Below are 19,003 nucleotides of genomic sequence, written 5' to 3' on the forward strand. Positions count from 1 at the left end.
AAAGCACGTCTTCACTCATTTGACCAAACCAATACACTTGCAGCCACTCAATATCATCACTTTCTTATGCAACACTTGTTTATTTTGAGGCGAGTTTACTTAGAGTACTTGATTATGGTCTTGTTGACATTTAATTGCATGATTGACCAAACGGAAATAAATTAAATGGCCACCCTGGCAGCCCAAACCGCCGGGCAGCAGCCGAAACCCAGCGTCTAATCGCACAGATTAACAGCGATTTTTACTCACACACACACGCGAGGATGTTGATGCTGAGAGTATGTGCGAGTGTTTGTGAGCGTCTTATATGCGCTGTCAGCAATTGTGTATGCGTGTGTGTGTGTGTGGGTGACGCGATACACCGAGGAAATCACGTCGAAAGCTTCATTGCGCCTGTCGGCATTTATCGCACTTCGCCGCTGTGTGTATGTGTGTGTGTGCGAACTGTAACTGTTTGCTGTGTCATCGATTCCTGTTATTCATTTTATTGTTTGCTGGTAGCCAATTAAGCCTGTGTGTGTGCGTACGTATGTTGGCTGGCTTCACCGAAAACTGCTATCAAATCAATTATTCATTTATTTGGTTTCGACTTGTGTCTCAAGGACTTCTGCCCGCCGCACCACGTAAGTGCAGCGCCACCGCAAAGTGAGCGCTATATATTTACTTGTGTGTTAAGCAGCCATAAGTGTGATTTTGTGGCACGACGCAACTCGAACAACTCGACTGGCGAGAGAGCTGAGAGTGTGAGCTGAAGTGAAATTAAGTGCTGGGTGTGAAAGTGCGCCGAGGAGGGGGCACATAGTGTGAAGAAAGTGGCAGCAGGCGCTATAGATTCTCGCATTTGTATTGATGTACTTGTGTGTGTGTGTGTGTGTGTGGTATTAATAGTGTGCAGACAGGCGAGCGAGTGATGTGGTTCTCATGTGACCTCAAAATCATTAGTATTTTTTCCAAGAAACCACAGCAACACACATACACATACAAAGACAAGCACTCGCACGAATATAACCGGAGATTTTATAACTGTTTCGCTGTAGTTGGGCAATTGAATAAATTGCATCGACGACTTGTCAGCCAAAACAGTTTGGACAACCTTATGTAGTGTATTCAACGAGGTGCGCTTGTTTGTGTGCGTGGTGAAGTATATTTGATTTGATTGCAGTTATGTTTGCGTATGGCTGAGTGCCCTTCATTGCGTTAATTCTGTTTGATTTCATATTTTTACACCTCCAATGCAAATTAATTGCTTTAAAAGTAATTAAGCGGAAAATGGCAAATATGTCGGCAGTTGACAAGCACAGTGCATGCCAAATGTGCGCGTACATACCTGTGCAAATACTGGCTCATCAAATTTAATAAATTTATTAATTAATCAAGTAAATTTATGCCCTGTGTTATTTATAAGCAAACCGCAGAGTGAAACCACTGTTTGATTTAATTACATTGAAGTTGTCAGATGGCTATTAAATAAATGTTGTTGATTGCACGCGCAAATCACGTTTTTGCTCCATTTTGATTAGAAAAACAAATGTATTTTTTTCTTTTTAGGTAGAACGCTTTACAGATAAATATTGTAGGCTGAATTTCTTCCAGAAATCCCTTTAACCTACAAAATACTCCCTTAACCACAAAATCTCCAATTATAAATTTTCCTAATACTTTCGTTGATTTTTTTTTTTGTAATTACGAAAATCTTATTTTACCTCACATGTCGCAATTAAAGGAAATAAAAATAAATTTTGTATTTCAAATACCGGATTGAAAAGTAAAAAAAAAATTAGCTCCAAAAATCGGAAAAATAAGAAAAATGTTAATACCAAAATTATGATTAAAAATTAAACTTAAAAAAGTTTCGAAATTTCCACTTTATAAAATCTGATTAAAAAATTAATAATACATTTTTAATCCAAATAGCAGACACATCTCTTTCTTGTAGGCGCGTATAATCGCAGGAATGTACTAAAGCAATAGCCAATGGGCTTGGGTGATCTCGTTGTTCAGATATACTACTTTTTTTCTGTAAGTTAGTAGTACTGTTAGTGACATCTATGCTAAATTCACGTCAAAATATTCATTAGTATTTGAGATACGCGTCGTTTTGTGAGGCTCTATAAGTGAATTTTTTGATTTTTACTATATTTATTGAAAAAAGGTCGATTAAATTTTGTTTGCGCAATGAAATTTCGCCTGCAGAAACGTTGAGGATGTTAATATTACAAAAAGCCTTTGGAGAACAAACTCTGTCTTCTAAAAATGTTTGGTTTAACGAGTTCCGGTGTCAAATCGGCCAAAAACATCGACTGATGAACATCACGTCAAACAAGTGAAAGAAATGGTGCTTGAAAATCGTTAATGAACTATTAGGAGATTGATGATAGTTTGGGCCTATCATTTGGATCGGTGCAGGCAATTTTGAAAGCAAATTGGGCTTGAGAAGAGTCAAATCTCGAATGGTTCTAAAAACACTGAATTTTTTCGAAAAAGACCGTTGTGTTAATATCTGCGAAACAATGCTTTCTGACTATCAAAAGCGAATGAAACGCATCATAACTGTCAAAGTCGCTCAAAAATCAAGGTCATGTTGACAGTTTTCTTTGATTATCGTGGTGTGGTGCATTATGAATTCCTTCCGCCGCGCCAAACTGTCAACAAGGAATATTATTGGAACGTTATGCGCCGTTTGCGTGAAGCTATTCGCCTCAAGAGGCTAGAATTGTGGACCGAAAACTCTTGGGTTTTGGATGGTGCAGTATCATCTCATATGTACTTCATTGGTTATTCGTGATTATTTCGCTATATTGTCAACTATTATCGTGCCGCAACCACTGCATTTGCCTGATTTTCCTTCGTCTAACTTCTGGCTGTTCAGCAAATTCACTTGACCACTTCGAGGACACCGTCTTGACTCAATTGAGGATATAAAAGCTGAATCGAAGAAGGCTCTGATGGCCATCATGACTGAGGATTTTTCCAAGTGATATTGCAGCGGGCGGGGATTACTTTGAAGGAGATGAAATGGACAAAAGTCACCTTTCAGTTTGATCACAATGTTATAATTTAAGGGATTACATGGGTATATGGCTTTCAAAAAATCGATTTTTTTATTGTTTTATTAAATTTTACAACACCTCTAAAATATTGTCCCAAATTTTCAAGTTCATCCGAGTAATAGTTTCGGAGATACAGCCTAGAGAACCTGTGCGCTCGAGGTTAGGTAGGCTACGTGCGTAGTCTTTAAACACGTTTTTCTCGAAACTTTGGCTTTGAAGTCGGTTGGCAAGATTTCTCGAGAACTACTCAACCGATCTTCATGAAATTTTACACAGGTCTTTGAGGTACAAATCTTAAAGACTTGGACGAAGACTTTTTTTTTGATTACTAACCCAACTTGTTTAAACAATTAAATACTAAATTTCGAATTTAAAATTTTAAATCTAATTAATTAAAAAAATTAAAGCCCTTTTACGATGAGTACTAATCTATTAATACTTTCTTTCTATTTTGTCATTTCAAAGGCTTCTTCTTTAGTCTAAAACCTATTCCCTCAAGTCACAGACCTTCTTTTGTTGATTAACTTTTGAATAATTGCCTTCCGTAACGATTGCTTCGAAGCTTCCACAAAGAAATATAAAAGAGCTTAATTGGAGCTTCCGCAGTCGCTATTAATATTTTGATATAAAATAAATGAATGAAAAACACAAAGCGGAAAGCTGAAAATAAATATTTTCACACAGTAAACACGTGCTTTTCTAAACACAAAGTATCACACTTTCTCTCAGTATTGACTTAATTGCAAAGCTTATGGAAAATGAGAGTGAGCTTTTGCGTATTTGCCTTTGAGATATGCAAAATAACACAAATTTAGAATTAAAATGTTTGCTTCAATAAATATATAAATTAAATATGTGCGTGTGTGTGTACACGCACACTAATGTCAATGTGAAGGCAAACAAAGACGGAAATTTTAATAAAATTGTTCACCGTTAACACTTGCTTAGGCAATTCCAAGCAGCGCATGTGTTTAGTTCAACGATTCCTCACACATACACACACATAATTCCATTTATACATCCACGCATACATCCAATTATATGGCTGAAGGAAAGAATCCAGCAGAGCAGGCAACTCAATTGAGAAATGTCGACAAAATTTAAAAACGAAACAAATCTGCCGCAGCTTTTGCATACCCAATTCGTATAAATATGCCAGCTGGCGGAAATTATCCGCTCAATTTATGCGTAAATGTGTGAAATGCTTGAAAAATAAGAAATCGGTTAGAAAAAATCAGCTCAAATACATACACACATAAAATATACTGCCATACGTACAAGCCTACAGCATTATGAAGATATTATAAGTATATACAGGAGGCGCCAAGTTTTATGCCGGCACTGAAACTTCGTTTAGCAATCAAGTACATAACCGTCTGTTTTATTTGACACATTTTTTTAACACGTACGCTGATGTACGTTTGATTTAAGTACGAATACGTGCCTTGATCCAATTAAGTCAGACGAAATCGAGAAGGACTTTAGAGTTAATAAAACACGCTTATGCAAATTGATCCGTTCTAGTTAGTAGGCGCCAAAAATCTTCAATATTTACATACCGACATATTGGATGACGCACCCTGTATGTGCTTACAATTACACATAAATGCTTCCACGTCTATGCTTACGCTCATACCACGCCTGTTCTCTCATTGATTTATAGCTTTGAATAGAAAATTTTTAAATTGACAAAGCCGCAACTTTGCAATCACGCACAGTGGCTACTGATCCATTAGAATTCTCTATAATTTTGGTCCACATCTATAATTATAATTTAGTCGCATAAAATTGCCTGGTCAAAATTAAGAATTTTTTATTCCTTTTTTAGTTTAATAAATCCTAAGTCATACTTAATCCTAAGGCACTTCTTTGGTGGGTCCAGAAGAACAACAAAGCGGGCCGACGGATTGCCGGCCGAGCTATTCAAACACGGCGGCGAAGAACTGATAAGGAGCATGCATCAGCTTCTTTGAATAATATGGTCGGAAGCATGCCCAACGATTGGAATTTAAGTGTGCTATGCCCAATCCATAAAAAAGGAGACCCCACAATCTGCGCCAACAACGCTGCTTTTGACCGCATGAAAAGAAACTGCCTTTATACCGCGATGTCTGAATTTGGTATCCCGAAAAACTAATACGACTTCGTAAACTAAGCTCCGTTCGAGGCAGCAAATGGGTCTGGTGGTAATGAGGGCAAGACGAAATCATCAAACAAACAGTCGTTGCAACACGACTTGGCTCTCACATCACTGCTGACAGTCATAACTTCAAAGTCGTAGATAATCTCGTCAATCTTGAAAACCAGCATAAACACCAACAACAACGTAAGCCACGAAATCTAACGCAGAATATTTCAATAGTGCTTCACTTAGTCTGAATTGAGAAGTAAAGTCCTCTCTCAACGAACAAACACAAAACTCTATTAGTCACTCATTATTACCGTCCCGCTATATGTTGCGGTGGCATGGACAATGACAACATCCGATAAGTCGACGTTACGACTTTTCGAGGGAAAGGTTTTGCCGAAGATTTATGTTCCTTTGCGCATTGCCCACGGCGAATCCTGCATTCGATGAGCTGTTTGAGATATACGGCGACTTTGACATAGTTCAGCGAATCAAGAGAAAGCGACTCCGCTGGCTAGGACATGTCGTACGTATTGACAAAAACACTCCAGCACTGAAAGTATTCGACGCAGTATCGGGGGAAGCAGAGAAGGAAGAAGACCTCACTCCGTTGGAAAGACCAGGTGGAGAAGGACCTGGCTTCACTTCTAACCTTCGATTGGCGCTACCTTGCGAAAAGAAGAAACGACTGGCGCGCTGTTGTTAACTCGGCTATAACCGTAAAGAAGGTTAGTAAAGAAGAGAAGGAACTGGTTGGAAGAGTATAAAAACTGGTGGTGAATCACTTAAATTCCGTAAAACAGCGCAAGTTAAGTTAGTTCCAAGAAGCAACACGCCTTCCCCTTCGAAGCTCAATCTAAGCCATTTCAACACCAATGTCCAGCAGTCGAAACAAAACCACTGTGCGTAGGCGCCATGACGTCGCCGCTGCGGCGGCATTCCGCCGTCAACTAGTCAGGACTTAGACCCATGCACCGACCGACCGCCTTGCCAGCTGGGATGATTGAGATTATTGAAATTGAAATCAATAATTATTTCCATATCATTAAATTCAAAGAAAGTTAGCATTTCTTGCCGCTGGGCAAGCTACAAGAGCTCAAGCAAACCAAATAAGAAACAACAAATGTTAAATAAGGTAAATAAATAAAAGGAGGAAGCAAACGAAGTACGGTGAGTGCGTAACCACAAACACAACAGTCATGTCGATGGTGTAGGGACACGTTCGCGCACACTTTCGGCACCCACAAAGGCCGCCAGCTGTTTTGCGCCGAACAGTACTACCCGCTCTCAGCACTTCATCTCACATGCACACACACATACACACATTCCTTGTACTCGTATGCGCTGGCAAACGACGCTTTCATTGCAATTCGTTTTATTAAATTTTTTCCACACTGACTTCCCGCTTCTTTTTGTTTAAGTGGCAAGCAAAAGTGATTTGGTCATGTTTTTGCTCTGCATGTTGTTGTTTTTATGTTTCCCGAATTGCGGTAGTAAATCGCAGTAGAAAGTGGTAGCGTAGTGTGTGAGTGTGGTTGCTGCAAATGCTTTTCGATTACTTTTAGTGCTTGAGTTCGCAAGAAAAGTTTGAATTTTCTGCCCAGATGAGGAGTGGGAGCGGACGCACACACCCGCCAGCACATACAAGGAAATGTGTTACAAACATTGTAATCTGATTACCGGCACTACTCGCTGGGTACTGTTATTTTTCGAATTTTTGTCGACAGTTCCCGGAATCCAACCGTCCTACCGAGATGCGTACATATGTACATATGATACGGTCATATACGCAGAGTTGCTCAATATTGCGTATTGCGTAAGTTATGTAAGAGAACAATGTTAGCAAGAGAAAATTAACAAACTAATCACGCAAAAAATCTGCGAAATGCAAACGGAGTATTATTGGAATTATTGGAAAACAACAGTGACAGCAATTTCCCTTTTTAATACGCGGAACTACACATTTGTTATTCGGATTACCCATTTACGAGCACTAATAGGAAAATAAAAATAATAGAAAATCGTAATACTACACCAATAGACCACTTAACTTTGGCCAAAATGACTTCTTTTTTTGTTATGAACATAATTTTATGCCCTTTTTGAACAAAACTCGGCCAAATTGCTCGCGGCACCGTTTGCATATCCACATACATTTCCGCCAATTTTAGGTGACCGGGTGAAGCACTTCGACTGCAATTACGACTATAGTGCGCTGAATGTTATCTTAGAGCTCCTTGGGCATTACTGGTTAATTGGAGTAAACCTTTGACTTAACATAGTCCTAGTCCATAATCTGCAGAAGGCTGGATACGGAAAAAAGCTTGATGTTTGGGATGCCGCATGATTTGACGCAAAGAAACCTTCTAAACCGAATCAACGCCTGAGATATGCTGCTGAAACGTAACAAACTCGACCCATCTTTGAGGCGGATGGTGACTACGACGAAAAATGGACGACAATTTCAAGCGAAAACGGTCTTGGTCGAAGGCCGGTAAATCGTCCCAAACAGTTGCCATGCCTGGATTGACGGCCATTAAGGTTTTGCTGTGTGTTTGGTGGGATTGGGAATCATCCATTATGAGCTGCTCCCATATGGCCCGACACTTAATTCTACCATCTACGGCGAACAACTGGACCGCTTGAAGCAGGCGATCGACCAGAAGCGTCCCGAATTGGCCAACAAGAAGGATGTAGTGTTCCACCAGGACAACGCCAGACCATACATTTCGCTGATGAAGGTGGAACGGATCATACTGCTTCGATAGAATCTTTGCAGGCACTGTTGTGTTAGTTTGCTGTCAGGTCTGACTCATTAGTGGAGTTACTGGAGATTGGCAGAGGATGTGCTCATTCGTTTATTAGATGGTTGTATAAGGCTCGCTTCAATCCACATTTTTGGTTCGGAAATCTGTTGTTTTGAGTTATCATTACTCTGAGATCACATATTATTTATTCTATAGTATGTAGCGGTCATTGGTACAAAATCTGCTGCCAGAGCTCCAAATGGTAAATTCCTCAAAAATACAACACAAAATCTCAACAAGTACACAAGTGTTTGAAAAAATATGAGGAAAATGGGAGCTTTTTAGAACACGACTCAAAATTTACTATTATTAAACCTGTGATGAGAGAACAGCACAAGGGTGTATATGAAGATGTACACTCCTCAATCTACTTTCAAATGCTCGGAGTACTGGACTGAAAACAACGACGCAATTCCACAAAAAGTTGCAAGCTTTTAATGGTAGAAATGGTGGCACTAAAGGCTGAGTTTATAAGTCTCCAAAGCACTGGGTATCACATGGAGAGACTCCGCTTATGACGCATCATGCGTCAAAAGGGCAAAAATAGATAAGTTACAGGCATAATTGTGCATCACGCTTACATAATTCTTGCATTGTGTGCTTCCAACTCACTTGTAATATTGAGAGTTAAAAATAAATCAGGTAAATTTATTGTAGACACTGATACAAAATTTTGTTAAAACGAGCTGGCGGATTACAGCTTATCCAAAGCCCAACAGGGAGAGAGTAAGGAGACTCTCGCCAAAAAGGTGGATCAAGCGCATATAAATGAGTCTACATACTTCGAATGCTTAGACATATGTATGTATGTAGGCAGACACTTAGCGTTTCAGTGAACAAGGCTAGACATATGCTCCTCACAGGTTTCGAACGAAAAATTGCGCCGATTTATAAAAATTAATTCTGTCTAGTTTTTTGCTTTTTTTCTGGCGTCTAACATTTCACGGGCTTAAAATGTGTTTTTGTATGCCCAATGTTTGCTTGTTTCCTTCTAATGTCGTTTAAAATCCGGATTAAATTGAGGCACATGAACACGAAAACGTTTAACTCCACGTCTATCGAACTTGACTTAAGAAAGGGAGTAAAACGCGTTATGTGCGCTTTGATTTAAACTCTACGCACTTTTTGGTTCCAAGAAAATTTCGCTAAATTTCACTCTGCTATGCTTCGTTTGACTTAAACTCGTCAGCGCCTATGTGTGGGCGTGTGTGTCGAGGCCGTTCCCGATGTCAGCACAAACGGCGCCTCGGCGTAATTTAAATTTGCGAGTTGCGTGTCGGTTTCTCAAAGAAATACAAGCAAGTTTAGCGCACACAAACAACAAAAACAACAATGTAAGCAATTTAAGCGCGACGCCTCAGCGTTAACGCAAAACAAAACGCGAGCTCATATGTGTAAAGTAATGAATAACACACACACACATACAAGCAAATGCACGTAGGCATACTTAACCGTACAATGATCACCACTTGTTACAAGTCGTGTGTGTGTGATTGCTTACAAACATATGGCTGCGTGTGTTTGTGTCTTGCGCGCGTATGTATTATTTATAGCTGCATAATTCTAGGCGCTCATACGCGCCCTACGACGCACAGATTTCATTATTCTCGCTGCTTATTTGCATACATTCTTCCTCGTCCATTCACACACCAGTCTGCGGGCGAGCGTGTGTGTGCGTGCGTTCATCTATCGTTGTTTTCTTGCCTCATTGTTATTGTTTGTAATTCATTAATTTGTATGTCGCCGCCTTTGCAGTCAAATTATGCATTCGAAATGCGCGCGCGCCGCTCAGACGCATATCTCATCAAACTCGTGCAACTTGCTGAACGGCGCTTGTGTGCCTGTGTGAGTGTTTGTTTGTGTGAGTGTTATGCAAATTTCGTACAATTTCTCGAGTTTAGTATTCCAAATGAGTGCTTTGAAAATATTCACAAAAATACACTTTGCTTTAATTAAAGCAATAAAATTTATAAAAAAAAAGTTTCATACAAACACACATGCGAAATTCAACTCGGTTAGGCCTTTCAGTTAAGCAAATTGTTTGTAAATTATTTGAAACTGAAATCATTGCCAACCTTGAGTGAAAGAAATGGCGCTTAACTTCGTGGAAGACTTCTGCCTCTCTATAATTAAAGTGGTTATGTAATTTTCCGTTATTTACTGCACAAAGCGGACTTTAATTATCTATAATAATAACTTAAAGGTCGGAAATAAATGGTTAATGTAATGGGATTTCATGTAGGAAATAATCTGCCATGGGCCAGCACCCACAGACAAATTCACAAACTTCAATTTCATCGCATTTTATAGAAAGCAAGTGTCAAAAGCCGAAAGCTAAGCGCTTTATGATAGGCGTTTTGAGTTCTTTAATGGACTCTATTTGATTATAAGATTGCTGGCTATTGAAAGGAAAATATTGAAAATCATTAATGTGTACAGTGTAATAAGGAAACTTTGTGTTAAGGTTGTCCGGATTGTCCAAGATCTGTTGAAACTATAGTTCGTATATATAGTATTTATACATGTTGAACATATTTTTGAAGAAATACAGATATTGCGATTAAAGGAACTTAATCGTATTTGATAAAAACATATAAATCGTAGATGTGAAAAACTTTATTTCAATTTATAATACTGTAGTCAGTTGGCGTATTGAAAAGAAAAATTTCGCAAAATAAAGCGATGTGGACCAAGTTTTGAGAATCTTTCGAGAACTTCTTCTGCAGTGACTTCGCTGTCATGATGCGTGTGCAGCAACGCCAGGCCGATCAATCTATCTTGAAGCATGTTCGTCCTCAGCCACGGTTTTATGCGGCGAAGTGACAGGAAGTGTGCAGACTAAGCAAAGAAAACTATGAATTATGGGTTATAGGTCTACATCGCATTTCTTCAGTTGAAATCCATCAAGTACTTTTCTAGAAAAGCGTGTCTTTAAATCTCCGCCGATTGTACCCAACAGAGGAACCCACACTGAGACCCTGTAGTATTCTTCGCAAGTTCTCACGCAAAAATTTTTGCCTTTTGTTTGTCTTCTTCTTGGTTTTTCTTGGTCAACTTTCAGTTTTGCAGACATTTTTTTGTGCCTGAATTGATCGAAAATGTTCCTCCTTCGGAATGTTACAAGCAGCGTATCTATCATGGTCGATCGATACTTTCTGAAGAATCATGCTGAGTGAATGAGTGAGAGATAGAATATCACATAGGCAAAAAAACCCAAAAAAATTAGGTGAAAACTTTCAATTAACCAAAAAAAGTACAGCGATACTTCCATGTTTCCATTTCTACATGGTTTTGCTTGTCGGAAAAAGCATCAATGTACTCATCGCAACATAAAAATCTAGCAACACGCTACGTCAAACAAGCGTCGAAATTTTTTTATTGTTTTCGGGGCTTTTAACAATGCCATAATTTATGTGAGTTTATTGATAAATTATTACCAACGCCGATGGCATCTCATAATTTTGACACTCAACGGAATGTCAACTTAATAGGCATATACCGACACACTCATAGCGCGCAGCTCGCCAGCCGAACCTCATTGCTGCCATATATCACCGAACGATGCATACATAGCACGCTTTAAGGCGCCTAACTACCACGCAACGGTCGTTAAAAGTCCAAAGACAAAAGCGCAAAATGCAGGTGAAGTGAAACGAAGTCTGTGGTGTGTGCGTTGGTTGTTCGGCTGCGGTTGGAACGTACACTCCGAATGGAGTGTATTAAATACGCCTTGTTGCTCCACAAATTTATAGCATGCATTTAGGGAGTGATAAAAATGATGAATGCCTAAGCGTATCGTACGAATATTTAGATTGTTAAACGCAAAAATCAGTTAGACGCAAAGAGGATTTTGCTAAAAAAAATTGGAGACCTCTAAAAGCACATAAAATCGGTGTTACATTGCATAATATGAGGGAAATTGTCAATAAATCATTGGTTAACAGAAGTGCCAGCTTAGTGCGCGGGCTTATTAGCCAAGGTAGAGCAAGCAGCTGCTTGTAGTCACCTGAAATTTTTAGTATGTTTTTTTGACGATGGTTTCAACATTTCGGCAAAAAATGGATCATAAAGATTTTCATGACAATTTTCGAGAAACGAGAAAAGTATGACAACCAAACCAGCTCTCATAATCGACTCGGTAAGTTACTCGCACTTCCGTTTAGAGAGGTACAGGTGGAATGGCATTGAAGGTGACTCCTGTGAGGTGTAATCCTTTCACTCCGTTGAACTTGGCTACCACCGAAAACATTAAGCAATAGGCTCGGAGATTGATGAGCTCAAGGATCACATTTTTCGGAAACAGTAAACGTATGAATTTTGTGTTTCCATTTCCTCATACTTCGCTAAAATTAGGCAACTTCAATGGGAGAATATGGGCCAAATACTCAGTCCCATTGGAAATATCACTGACCAATTAGTACAGCAAAAAGCACTTGAGTGAGCGGATTGCACTTAATTTAATTAACGCCTGTCTCCACAACCTACCTATGTCACTTTCAACTTATACAACAACAACATAATACCCTTTTATGTGCTTACTCGCGAATCACCATGTAAACCCATTTCATACATATGTATTTGTATATAATCACGAATACAGACTTTAACAAGACAAAAACACCCTGCAACCTCAAAGCAAAACCATCTGCCATTACAATGTGACAGTTTTTTTATCCGAAAAGTTGTGAAAGTAAAAACCTGTGCGAAAATAGTTATCAGTGAACCTTTCGTGCCTACTGTCTGTGCTGACATTTGATTTGTTGGTGTAAATAAAGTTTTTCTCTCCGTCCTCGGCAACAAGCTCTGTTATATGTCATCTCGTGAAAAATGTGCTGGCATGTGGGGACAGGGGTCGGAGGTTAAATTAAACAGCAAACGCAAAAAGAGACATGAAACGACGAAGCAAATAAAAATTAACCTTTTGTCGTTGAAAAGTGTAAGTGCGTGCAAAGGCAAACAGCTCGCACGTGTGTGGTAGTGTGTGTGCGTGCAACAAAGGTGCGATACAAGCACTTGTATTTCGGAGGTCGTTGCCATCAAAGCCGAGGCTCAACAGCACATGCTCCTACAGGATCGGGCCATGGAGCACCTGATGCAAATGAAAGCAATTAATCACCGGCGCTAACAAGCAGACACCGGCACACACACACACACACACACACAGGGGTACGAGGCATAACTGTGAGGGCACGAATGTTTGTAATCAGTCGCGTCGCTGGAGCAGAACTCTCGCAAAGAAACAGTGCGCAAAGAATAGTGCGAGGACCAGCAGCAGAAATAAGTCAAAATGTGGCATGGCAAAAGAAATTGTCAGCAGAAAGTGTGTAGTAAGCAACGGAGGCAAGTAAGCAATAAAAGCATTTCAAATACAAATTCCTAGAAATAGCAGTTACGCATATGTAAATTTTTTCAAATGTCATTTCCAAAGTCCAAGGGTTTCTACCATCCCTTTTTCTCTTGCTCTTACTTTTTGTTGATTAACACATTGTTGTTGCCACGCATATTTTCCCTTCCGTTTGGTTAAGTTTGGTGTTGCTGGTTTCAGTTTGTGCACTTCGCATTTGGAAGGGTAAGCACAGCACTGCCCAGCGGCATGCAACATGTGCCATATCTATAAGCAACATGCCGCAAATTCTGAGTAGCTCAACAGAAAAAATTGTTTTCATTCTTATTAATTAACGAATTATTTGCTATAAAATATTATGCTAACAGTGAATTTTGTTTTTGAGCGATGAAAGTTTATATTTTTTGACTATTCATACATAAGTTAGCTTAGTTCATTTCTATAAAGAAAGTCAAACAATAATTTGAAGTTTGTAAATATTGGGTGGTCGAAAAAGTCTTTTCGTATTTCGCCAAAACCAAACTATACTAATCACATTGTGACATACCATATAATGTTGGAAAGGTGAGATTTTAAGCTTCATTTAACAAAAAAAATCAAACTCGGGGAAGTTGGAAAAAAGTTACATTCGCTATATTTTGAAAATTTTGTATGAAATAGGGAAGAATGCCACGCAAGCCACCAATGGAATTTGTGAAGTTTATGGAGACGACGCTGTATCAGTATCAGTGAAAGTTTCGATGTGAAAGATGCACCTCACTCCGGTTGACCTATCGTTGAAAAAGTCGATGAAATAATGGAAAATATTGACCAGAACCTTCACATAAGGAGTCATGACATCGCTGAGGAACTTAACATTCATCATCAAACAGTTTTGAACCATTTAAAAAAGGCTGGCTACAAAAAGAAGCTCGATGTTTGGGTACCATATGAAATGTTTAATGGACCGACATTTTCCATCGCACCAAGTGAAAAAATCATTAATTTTTTGGTCACAACTTTGATCATGGGTCAGGAAAAGTAAGACTTTAGGCTAGAAACACCTCAGATTCTATACATGATGACTGCCGCCACCACTTTCTGTGTGTGAATAGGATAGCGTTGCTAAATGCACAAGATATCTATAAAAAATTTAGTGAGACCAATTATATAACTGGAACGCGGTAAAATAAATATTTGTGAAAGTGAAATTTGATCACTGCACCTATTAATTTCGAATTTCAAACTCAAACTTATTGATATGGAAAATATATCACCCACAATTTGCAGAACATTATTGAAATTATTTTCGCGAAATTTCAGAATGCGTTAAAAAGTTACCAACAGCAGAGAATGACTGACCGAAAATATGCAAAGCGAGCAGAGATCATAAAAGTTATACACATAAATTGCACTCACGCAGGAAGAGCTGGCAAGCAAACACACCCACACAAAGCATGGCTTTTGCGCAGCGTAACTTTTTAATTTCGCTTAAAGCCTAAAAGTAGGCCAGCGAAAGTCAGTTAGTGGAACGGCATAAACATTTGCAAAACCACGCTTGTATCGCAGCCATATTTTTATAGCTCACTTTTGACATTTTTTAATTCACTTTGGCCACAAGCAGAACAAATCAAATTGGACGGCGAGGCGGCAAAAACAGATGTTCGCTAAAATCGAGTAATTTTAAAATACTTTGGAAAACAGGGTGCTCAAAAAAGTCACATAATTCATGCAAATTTTTATATGAGTTGGTTTTTTTGGTTTTCGGGGTTGAGATTAAATGAAGTTTTTGTACTCTTTAAACAGTCTAAGTGATGCTACCTTAATGGCTAACCCAAAGTTGGCTGAAAACATTAAAAACCAAAACTTGAAAGTGTTGTCGTTTTCGCTTTAAAAATTCGGTTTAGCGAGAATTTTGAATGAAAATGTTATACTTACACATAAATACATAATAACTATAATTTTAGAAATTGCTAACTAGCACTTAAATCCTTACGCTTAAGGCCCGCATTCGCCATGGCTTTACTAACATTTAGTTCCATTTTTGCTTTCACCGTCAGCGGGAAACGACAATGCCGCAACGAAGTGAACAAACGGCAGAACAAAAATACAAACTGGCTGAAACCTAAAAAGAATCAGCAAAGTGGCCAAAGCACGACCGCGTCGCCGATACTTAACGACGGCAGCGCCAGCGCCAGCGCCAGCGACTGTGGCCAAACAAATAAAATTGTGCTGTTAACAGCAACACAAAGCGACAACCGTTATATTTTGTGTTGTGTTTGCTTTGCTAGCCATTTCGGCCAAATGGTGAGCAACCGGGCGCTGTGCGCTGTGCGCTTTTGCGGGCTTGCTACGGCCGCAGTGTTGGCGACGCGCTGATTGAGGGTTTGGGGTCGACGACGTCGGCGAGACAACCAATGACATTAAATTGTGGACAATCAATGGGCGACGGCCAACAGCCGCTGGTTTTTAAAGAATGCGGTGCACAAAGCGAAGGCAAAAACTTATAAAAATTGCTTTGCGGCTGTGGACATATAATTTTATGCTTTTTTCAGCGGGTCTGCTCGCCTCCGCGCCATAATGGCAGAAAGCACGGAGAAAAAGCAATGCAAATAATTGGTGGAAAATCGAAGCGAAAACCAATTTGGGGCTCAATAACAAGTGCACCAACAGGCAGTGTTGTTGTTGTTGTTGTTTTTATTACACTTTATTTGCGCTGTTGTGGCAGAATGACACCGCTGTACTGCCGTTATGTCTAACTGAATGCGCCAGGCGTGTTAGAAATAATGTTTCTGGTAATTATGGGTGGACAATGACAATGCAGAACTGTGCCCCGATACATGGCAAACAGGCGGGCGATAACAAACAAGTGTGCTGGTTGGCCTGTTTCGGCCGCCTCGGGCGCACCGCGTTGCTCCGGCCGTAAGTGGGTACGTGCGCGCCTCCGCTAGCGAATTAATTAAAATTAAAAAGTTTTTCGTTCGCCATAAAGTGTGACTTAACAGCGCGGAAGTAGCTGGAGGCCAACCCCTCCGCGAGAAATGTGACTAATTAAATTTTGTAATGAATATAATTTTTCTGCGCCTAAAAGCAGACAACGACCGACTTTCTTAATGGCCATTGTAAAATGCGAACTCTGTTTGCTTTTCCAATAATATCAAAGAAAAAAAAAACAGAAAAAAATTTACTTCACGAGTTCCGTGTGAGAATGTGTTGCTTATGGATCGAAGACTGTTGGGTTTACGTGAGCTTTAAAGTGAAAATTGCTGCATACTATTCTATGTAGTTAGTGACTTTTAGAAGGTAGGGCTCCAAGCACTAAAAAGGGAGTATGATAAGCTAACCTCAAAAGTGAAGTTACTGGGGACAGAAACTGAAGATGACATGTAGGGACAGGTAGAGCAACGGAGGAAAGATTGTAGACTCCAAGCAAAATCCAGCTCCTGCTCCATGTGGTCTTTGCAACGGAGTGGAGGTCTTCCTCTTCATCTGCTTCACCCGACGGATACTGCGTCGAATACTTGCAGAGCTGGAGTGTTTTCATCCATTCGAACGACATGACCTAGCCAGCGCAGCCGCTGTCTTTCAATTTGCTGAACTATGTCAATGTCGTCGTAGATCTCTTAGAGCTCTATTACCTACTACTTCGAAGATATGACTGTCGACAATGACGTGGGAGCCCAGTTGCTCAATTTACACAGCCGTTTAGTTTTTCGGGGATATCAACTTCAGATATCGCGGCATAAAGGCAGCTCCACTTCGTGCTGTCGAAGGCAGCTTTGAAATCGACGAAGTGGTGGTGTGTGTCGATTCTCTTTTCACTGATATTTTCCAAGATTTGGCGCATGGTGAATATCTAGTCGGTTATAGGCTCCAAATAACCTTATATACGATGGTTAGGAGGCTTATCCCACAGTAATTGGAGCAGATTGTGAGGTCTCTCTTTTTATGGACCGACCATATTCTACAAAGAAGCTGATGCATGCTCCTTAACAGTTCTTCGCCGCCATGTTTGAATAGCTCGGCTGGCAATCCATCGGACCCCGCCGCTTCGTTGTTCTTCAATTACTATTCGAATTTTTTCATGGTCGGGCAATGGAACATCTGCTCCATCGTTTAAATCGAGCGATATATCGTTTTGTGTATATATAAATCTTTCTCTGACTTCGTGTGCACCAACAGCAACATTGTCTTGTCCTCCAAACTCAACGCCGTCGCCATTTAGAATTAACGCCAATCACCAATTCATAGTTGCGAACACAATAGCCTCTTCCTCAGGCGACAGCGAGCAGCCAGCATATGCTCTTCCGCAACGAATCCCTCTAGCTTTATTGTACCACCATCTCATGGCTCACCTTTCCACTTTGCTTCTCACCACAACTCTCCCCCCGGCAACTGAAGTCTGCTCTTTTGTGCCAACGCAAGCATTCTTTCTTCTGTCCATAATAAGTGACGTTTATGAAAAAGTAGAAAAATGTTTAAAGAAACTATTGGCCGACTACAAAAGGTTGAGAAAGCCAGCCGGAAAGCAAACGGAGCAGACGTTACGGCAGCTATATTTCGATTGTTCCTCAACTATTTTTGCCACAAAAAAAAAGCATTTCACATTTTTTTCAATTTCTATCATTAGAATTCTATTTTTTTTTTTTTGCAAAACATCATATTAATTCAATGCGATGGTTGTGCTTTTCCAAGTCGCTATTGTTATTGTAGTAGTTCGTTCACACGCACCCATTGTGCAGCGTCTTTTGTTTGACTGCATTTAGAACTCCGTGGCTTTTAATTCATTGCTTTTCGCGTACCTTTTCTTCGAAATACATATTTTTAAGATTTGGCTAAGGAGTTTTTTTTTTGCAACTTCTTTAGCACTTAAAATTTTTGGATTTTCAGTTAACCAACGTCGCTACTCCAAATTATGATATAAATGTTATTTAAATAATCATTATTTTTGTAGTCTTCTTGTCATAAGCTTAATATCTTACTAATAAATGGACCAAGCCATATGTAACAAATTCCCTGACAGCCTCACATCTTATTGTGCTTCGTGAAAATGAATGAGCACACCACACGAAAGCAATAGGTACTTCCACATACATATATCGAACAATCGGATGTGGCAGCGCTGATTTTGGCACAAATTTCATACCTCAGAAACTACTCGACTGATTCGGGCAAAACTTGGGGTACAATAAATTCTTCACGACCCGTTAACACGGTTTATTAACTGTCCACTTAGAATCTAGTGATATATTCTGTTGATTATCTTTACTCTTGTACTCGTCTATCGATTAGTGAAGCAGATTAGACAATGCGTGAGAGCCAGCTGACTAAGCAGGTTGCTTTTTTTCATTTGGTATTTGGCAACTCTAGTCTAGCAAACTCTTAACTACAACTTAACGTAAAGTTTGATATTTTTGATGTTGTATATACTCAGAGCGTTTTGCGTTGCTTACAGTTACCTAAAATATTCTTCTCGGCCAAAAAATGGAATTAAATCGAGAACATTATTGAGCTTAACTCAATTTTTGGCGATGAAGCTCTAACAAGGCTCAGTGTTTATGGTTGATATGAGGTCGTGCAAAATTGGTTGCTGTTCCGTAAACTATCGATGCTGTACGCAAACTGATATTTTGAGATCGTCCTGTAACCTATCTCGGGATTGAGACAACTATAGATATTACTGAGATCAACATGC

At 39.6% G+C, this 19,003-nt stretch overlaps 1 protein-coding gene across 2 annotated transcripts in view; it reads left to right on the forward strand.

Annotated features, from left to right (window-relative positions):
- Positions 1-16,165: 16,165 nt before the first annotated feature.
- LOC126756393 (inositol-pentakisphosphate 2-kinase) overlaps positions 16,166-19,003 on the forward strand; it is a 214,613-nt gene continuing 211,775 nt past the window's right edge. For both annotated transcript variants that reach the window (XM_050469438.1, XM_050469436.1), the window contains exon 1: positions 16,166-16,611. The gene's annotated coding sequence lies outside the window, so the exon portion shown is untranslated. The remainder of the gene's footprint in view (positions 16,612-19,003) is intronic.

Source organism: Bactrocera neohumeralis, chromosome 4 (genome assembly GCF_024586455.1).
Source record: "Bactrocera neohumeralis isolate Rockhampton chromosome 4, APGP_CSIRO_Bneo_wtdbg2-racon-allhic-juicebox.fasta_v2, whole genome shotgun sequence".
Lineage (NCBI taxonomy): Eukaryota > Metazoa > Arthropoda > Insecta > Diptera > Tephritidae > Bactrocera > Bactrocera neohumeralis.